The sequence below is a fragment of the Triticum aestivum genome, chromosome 3D (genome assembly GCF_018294505.1).
Source record: "Triticum aestivum cultivar Chinese Spring chromosome 3D, IWGSC CS RefSeq v2.1, whole genome shotgun sequence".
In the NCBI taxonomy this organism is placed as follows: Eukaryota; Viridiplantae; Streptophyta; class Magnoliopsida; order Poales; family Poaceae; genus Triticum; species Triticum aestivum.
Window position 1 is genome coordinate 100,558,683 of NC_057802.1, and position 7,587 is coordinate 100,566,269.

Genomic DNA, 7,587 nt, shown 5'->3' on the forward strand with positions numbered 1-7,587 from the left:
CAAAGATTAAACTTGTACAATTAAATATATGTACTAAGAAACCAAAATTAGATCATTATTTTTCGAGAACATCCAGGCCACTCGATATTTCCTACATATTCTAGCACAAGTCATGCCAGAATTCACAGAAAAATCTGGCATGACCTTTGCTAAAAAAGGACATATCGAGCGCCTGAAATTTGCCGGAACGGAAATTAATCAACACTCCGGCAAAACATAGGCCACTCGGTGGTGTAACCTAAACATGACCGGCCACTTGGGCAACCACATATCCTATAGCAACACAAGATATACATGTTTTTATCTACATCATATATATCTTATAGGACTCATACTGACATGGAGATTTGGCCGGTCTCACCTCGAGGTCGGAGGGGGTCGGTGACGGGGACGACGGCGGGGATGATCGAGGGGCACCTTGATTTCTGCAAAAGCAAAAACCCTATAAGTTATCACTAATACATCCCGAATAATTGCTTAAACTAAAAAAATAACAACAAATATGACATGTTCAACTAGTTCTATTAATTCAACTAGTTCTTACCAGATATAAACTTACTATAAATAAAAAAACTAGTTCTTTCTAAAAATAAAGTAGTTCAACTAGTTATATTAATTTTCTTACTAACAATATATTAGTCCTATTAATTCAACTAGTTCAACTAGTTTATTAATTTACTTACTAAACTAGTTCAACTAAAACTAAACTAGTTCAACTAGTTTATTAATTTACTTACTAATTATTTTAAACACTTACTAAAAACAGTAAAAAACTACATTATACAATAGTAAAATACATCCACTATTAACCATACTGCCCTAGTTAACTAGTACCATCACTACTACTAATTAACATCTACTACTACTAAAAAACATCTACAAACTAAGCAGAGAGAGAGTGGGTGGGGGAGGAGGGCTTACAGAGAGGGGAGAGACGGTGGCGGGGAGGTGCTCGTGACGGAGAGGTAGGGGCGGAGAGGGCGGGCTCGGGATCGGGAGGCGGCAGTCCTGGGCGGGCTCGGGCGGCGGCGGTGAGGTCGAGGGCGGCGACGGTGAGGTTGAGGGCGGCGATGGTGAGGTCGAGAGCGGCGGCGGGCGGCGACGATGAGGTTGTTGGCGGCCTCGGGCAGCGACGGTGAGGGCAGGCTCGGGCTCGGGCGGCGGCGACAGAGGAGTTAGGGGAACATCGGGGAGAGAGGGGGAAGCAGGACTTAGTGAAATTTTGAGGCCGCAGGTGGTTAAGTCGAACTACCAGTAGCGCACTTTAGGAAACGCGCTATAGCTAATTTAGCTATAGCGCGTTTTAGAGAAAAACGCTACTGCTAAGTCTAAGCACGCATCAAAAATATACATTGGTCATCATTGATCTTTTTGTGCAGAATCTAAATAGTCAACATGAATCCTCACAATACCTGTATAGGTACAGGCAGGATTCATATTGTAGCCACAAATCCTAGACATATAGTTCAATGAAGACCAAGTGCTCGAGATAGTTTGAGAAGTAACATATTTAAGGTGGTAAACACCTTGTTCGCTTAGCAGTATGGGACTAAACATAATTAGATGCAATACTTAGCAGCAGCGAGTTTTGAAGAAAAACGCTGCTACTAAGTACTTTAACAGTAGCGCGTCCAGGGAAGGGCGCTACTACTATATCTAGCCTGGAGGCAACGCCGTGGCAATTATAGTAGTAGCGCTTGTTTCACCTAGAACGCTACTGCTACCGGGTTATTAGTAGCGCGGTTTCCTCAAGCACGCTACTGCTAATTAGCAATAGCGTTTGTTTTTAAACCGCGCTGCTGCTAAGATTCTGTGTATAAGGTTTTCCCTAGTAGTGGGAGGCCGATGGTGGAGATGAACAGTATCCCGTGGAGTCCCGTTTTGCGGTACGCCACACCCCTCCCGATGAACAGGACCCCCGTTTCGACCGTAGCGCTCCAACACAAGTCCGTTTCCTCCGTTTTGCGGTACGCCACACCCCTCCCGATCAAAAGGACCCCGTTTCAACCGTAGGAGGTCCGTTTACTCCATTTTGCGGTACGCCAGACCCCTCCCGATGAACAGGATCCCGTTTCCACCGTGGCCGGTCGAACACAAGGCCGGTTCCTCCGTTCTGCGGTACGCCAGGCCTCGTTTCCATCACACGTTCCGTCCAAGCCGGTTGGCTCCCGATGAACAGCACACATTCTGTTGCCTCCCGATGAACACGACGCATTCCGTTGCCTCCCCATGAACACGACGACGACACAGTTTCTCCGTTCTGACCCAGCCACAGCCATGTACACGAGCCCTGGCCGTACGTATGCATGAGTAGGCGTTCGAGACCCCGCCCGTACCGCTGTACGTACATGTACATGCTACGTGCGCGCCTCTACTACCACACATGCCCTTCCTTACACGGCCACGGTTCATCGCTGCAGCCTGCAGATAGACCGATCGACCAGTATGTACTTACACGTTCGCGACCAGAATGACAACGCTAAGTACGCTTCGACCGGGTGGGTCCCAACCGTCAGGCACTTCCTTGTGTGCGAAGATGTAGCTAGTGGGTCACAGCAGTCAGGGGGGCGAATCATTTTTTTTCCCGTAATATGGACGCACTTCCTTGCGTGCGAAGATGTAGATGGTGGGTCCCAACAGTCATTGGGGGAACATTTTTTGTGAAATACGGTGGCTCGTCCGGTGGGTCCCCATTGTCGGGTGGAGGAATCATTATTTTCCGCAAAATAAGGAGGCACTTCCTTGCTGCGGCCGTGGACCCAGCTGTCAGCCTCTCCACGTACAGTACTCTTATGATGGAAGTCATTCCTTGACCACGTTGACCACGCCGCACCGAGACCACCAGGGCGGTGGACGACGGCGAGGCCTAGGAAGGGGACGACGCAGAGCCGGGGATGACGCGGCAGTGGATTCCCACGCGGAGGGGAGTAGGAGGGTTCACTGGTCCGGCTTTGGTGTGAGGCTGCCGTTGCCGGAGAATAACAGGGGGTGTGGGTGAGTAGAGGGATGGCCTGGCCAGCGGTGGGAGTAGTAGGGGGCGGTGAGGCCTCCGAGGCAGCACAGCCGGCCACGGGAGGCAGGAGCAGGTGGCACGACCGGCGCTGCTTTGGGCGGCCGGAGCGAGAAGACTAGAGGTTGAAGAAGCACTACGGCCGTTGGATGGACATCGTACGGTCACTAGAGCTAGAATCGTTCATATTGACTAAGTTGACAAAGCCCTCCGTCCCCGTCACCTTAGTAGGCCCACAAGTCAGTCTCCCACAATGGTGGGTCCCAGCTAGCAGTGGGAGTATTCATTTTTTTGTGCATAATAAGGAGGCACTTCCTTGTGTGCGAAGATATAGCTGGTGGGTCCGAGCTGACAGTGGGGGGGGGGACATTTTTTTCAAGAAATACAGAGGCCCTTCTGATGGGTCCCAGCTGTCAGGTGGAGGAATCATTATTTTGCGCGTAATAAGGAGGCATTTCCTTGTGTGGACCCCTACTGTCAGCCTCTTCCGATGGCTGTTGTTTGTAGACCATGTTGACCTCGCCGCGCCGAGAGCACAAACGCGGTGGACGAGGGCGAGGCCCAGGAATGGAACGACCCGGAGCCGACGAAGCCACCGCAGCGGATGCCCACGATGAGGGGTGTACGAGCGCTGACTGGTCGGCTGCGGGGTGAGGCTGAAGTCGCTAGAAAATAACAAGATGTGCGGGTGTGTAGAGGGATGGCCTGGTGGCAACAAAGCCTGCCACGGGAGGAGGGAGCAGGCTTTGTTTCCACCAGGCCATCCCGGAGCTGGTTTGGGCGGCTCGAGCAGGAAGATCAGAGATTGAAGAAGCACGGCGGCCGTTGGATGGACATCCAACAGTCACCTCTTTGTGTTGACTAAGTTGACAAAGCCTTGCGTACGCGTCAAAAAAATTTAGGACAGCGTCATCGTCAACCTAGTAGGCCCAAAAGTCAGCCTCCAAATCCGTGGAAAACAACATACAACCCATTAGCCATTATTTTCAATAATTTACAGCCCATTTGCTAATTCTTAAGGATATTTGAAGCCCATATTCTTTTTAGTAGCATTACACACCATATATTCTGGGCACTGCTAAAAAATTCAACGAAAATTTTCCTATTTCGGTGGGGTCCGAACTCTTTTAATCACGAAATTTCGAGACGCATTGAAAATTATTTTTAAAATATTATATCAAAATAAAATTCAAAAAACAATTCTCCGCAAAAAATGAATGAAATTTAAAATCTTAACTAGCAAGATGCCCGTGCGTTGCACGGAACTTGAAGATGCATTTGTATGAGTAGTTTATTTTGTGGGAGAAAAGACGATATTTTAATGTAATTGCCAGTTGGCTTTGGTTTTTATAGGAGTAGAGAGTAGAGAAATGCAGAAAAATTGATATTTTAATGTAATTGCCAGTTGGCCTTAGTTTAAAAATTTACAACCCATTTCTTACAACTTATAGTCCATTTTCTAGGGAAGCAAATTTCTTACTACTTTACATCCCTCCCTCCTTGTCTTGAAAGATTTGCGGCCCAGCAGGGCTGAGAAAAGCATGCAGGCCTCGGTTTTGGTGTTCTCCAAAAAAGAACTGGGCTAGCCATTTTCAGAAAGAAAAAAGGTATCAACTGGGCTCATCATGTGCTTAAATAAAAGCGTAAGCGTGGGCTTGACGGGCCACAGCCCCCGCACAACGCTTAGTTGAGCTCTAAAACTAAAAAAACTGGGCGAGCTGCTGGGTCCCTGGTGTTATCCGCTCGTTGTGTAATTTTAACAAATCCGCTGGTGTGAGATGAGACGCCGATGACTTGTCCTGGCAACATGCCGCCGTTGGTGGACTCCGCGTCCCCCTTGCTGAAGTCGACCGCGTCCTCGTCCTCATCCTCGTCCTCGTCGTCGGCGCCACCCTCAAGGTTGTAGTACTCGTAGTAGTGGCTGTGCCAGAGCTCGCGTTGGTACTCCACCGCCAATTCCTCGACGGACAAACTCTTCTCTACCTCGACCTCGGCCACACGCAACTCCTCCTCCCGGTGCTCCTCGATCTCCGCCGCCTCCTGCATCTCCAGCTCCCGCTCGACGACCTCATGAGGAAGCAGGTGCTCCATGGCCACCACCGCCTTTTCAGACGTGGGTTACATGCTGGAGTCCGAGGTGGCCTGGAATATCTTGGCGTGTGCATCCTCGATCTAGGCGTGGATAGCCTTGACTCGGGTCAGGGCGACATCGGCAGCACGGACGTCAGCGCGAGTGCTCTCGGTGTTTGCAGTCGCTGTCGCAGCAGCAGCTGCAGCCGTCTCGGCTATCGCGGCTGCCCTATCGGCTGTCGCAGACGCCCTCTCGGCGGAAGCGGCCATGCTCAATGTGGATGCGGCGGCACTCTCGGCGTAGGCCGCCACGCTCTCGGCGCAGGCGGTGGCGCTCGGGGCGGGGGGGGGGGGGGGGGACGCAGCCATCGTACGGGCCTTCACGAAGCGTTTCCACGGCCTCATCTTTGCAAGAAGGGGGTGCAGGAATGGGGATTGGGATTCGTGGATTCGGGGGTTGCCGGCACTGGAGCAGACGAGCCGGTGAAGCTTAAGGAGGGAGACTTAAATAGACCCAGATATTTTCATCACAAACGGTTCCTAGAAAACAACTGTGTGTGATGTTGTACATATTTTTTATTAGCTGTGGAAGACAAATTTGGAGTAAAGTGGCAACGCATGGTGTTTTCAATGAACGAGAAATTTTGTAGTACTAATACAACTATCATGTCAAATTTTGGAAAATTTCAAGGGTCATTTGAGCTTTTAAGACATTTAAGTGATTTTCTAGCAGTGAGGAATTAGGAGGAAGTATTTTTTTGGCTTGTAATAACGAGGCACCTGCTTGCATAATGCAATAACCCTGGTGGGTCCCTACTGTTAGCCTCTCCATTTACAGTCATCTCCTGATTCCTCTTGGTTGTTGACCATGTTAACTACGCCAGACGGAGGCGGGCACAGCGAGCGAACCAAGGCGAAGAACGACGGTGAGGCCTCGGACGAGAAGGAACAGCAGTCGTGGAAGATGCGGCAGTGTAGTGGCAAGTGGAAGGGAGTACAAGGGCAAACAGCATGCAACTCAAGCATATGAACCATACAAAAAGCCCAAGGATTAATTGTTCATCAAATATTTAGACAAAACCCAGATTGAACATGACAGTAACATCTAACCCAACCACTCTTTTTCGCAGTCACAAACAAACGGATCGGTTTGATCCATAAAATCAACATCCTGTGGATAAAAATTTATCCGGCGAAACTTCTTTTTTTATCTTCAACGTGTCCGTCCGTGATAAATCTCTTGCGGTAAAACTTAATCCTCAGCGACAATAGTAACCTCCCATTCAACAGGAAGAATGTGACAAAGCTTCTGTTTGCCTGGTTGGATGCATATCCTTCCATCGTTATTGTCCTCAAACGAATGTCATGAGAACTGAGAAAATCCTGGTGCTTATTACGCCACCCATTGGTTATACGTTTTTGTCCATGTGCTTGCAGTACCTAAGTAGACATGAAGATTTGAAAACAGTTAAGGTCTGAAAAAAGAGTATGTCGAAAGAGCAATAGCTGAACGGTTAATTCTAGTACAATATATATAGTCTTTCAAGGTGCATGAAATCATCACCTCCATATATAAATTCTCCAGAGACCGAAAGCATCGCAGCAAGCCAATAATTATGTTCAGATCATAACTATACATTCCGATATATAAGATCTTGATAGAATCCAACAACATTGATAGGCTATCCATGGACGAACTCTTCATTGAGCATATAACATAATATTAGTACCCAAAGTGTACTCCAAGATGATATAAAACTTATGCACACAAATGAAAAATGCAGCTTATGATTACAAATGTGTAGATGATAATATATGGTACCTGAAAAAATGAGGAGCCAAACACCAACTTCTTGTGATCATTAAACAGATCACGAATTACACCCAAGGTCTCTAGTTTGGGCGCAGTGACGACAGTTATTTGCGAAGGTTTATAACAATTATCAAGGAGCAACCATTCAACTGAAGGGGCATCTTCGATGATGAGCTGCTGTCCTTCAAAAAAAAATTCCAATGCTTTTGAGGTGAGGTGACTTTATTTGGAGACAACTGATAGGGATTTCTATTCCCAAAACACTCAGCAAGCACTCCAGGGCAGGGCAACTAGAGTGGATCATGCTGTGCAGTGAGGCCTCCGATAGATAAACCACCACAAGAGAAAGTCTTTTTAGAAGTGGGAGTTGAAGCATTTGTACCAGATCATCTGGTAGATGGCACCGGGCGAAGGTGGCGGTGTGGAGAGAGGAGAAAAAACGCGAGATGGACAACGGTGGTGTGGGAACGAATTCTTGGTATGTTTATGGTATGAAACTTCTGTGGTAATGGTAGAACTCAAACTGCTGGAGTTTTCCAAATTCAGGGGATGTCAGCCAAGCATCCATCGTGCCGGGTATGGACAGCAGGTAGCGTATCGCGATGCAGAGGCGTTGAACGGGGCCCTGCTGGTGAGAGGAGATGATGGCTCTGAGGAGATCAAATTCAGGAAGGAAAGATATCTAACGACAGTC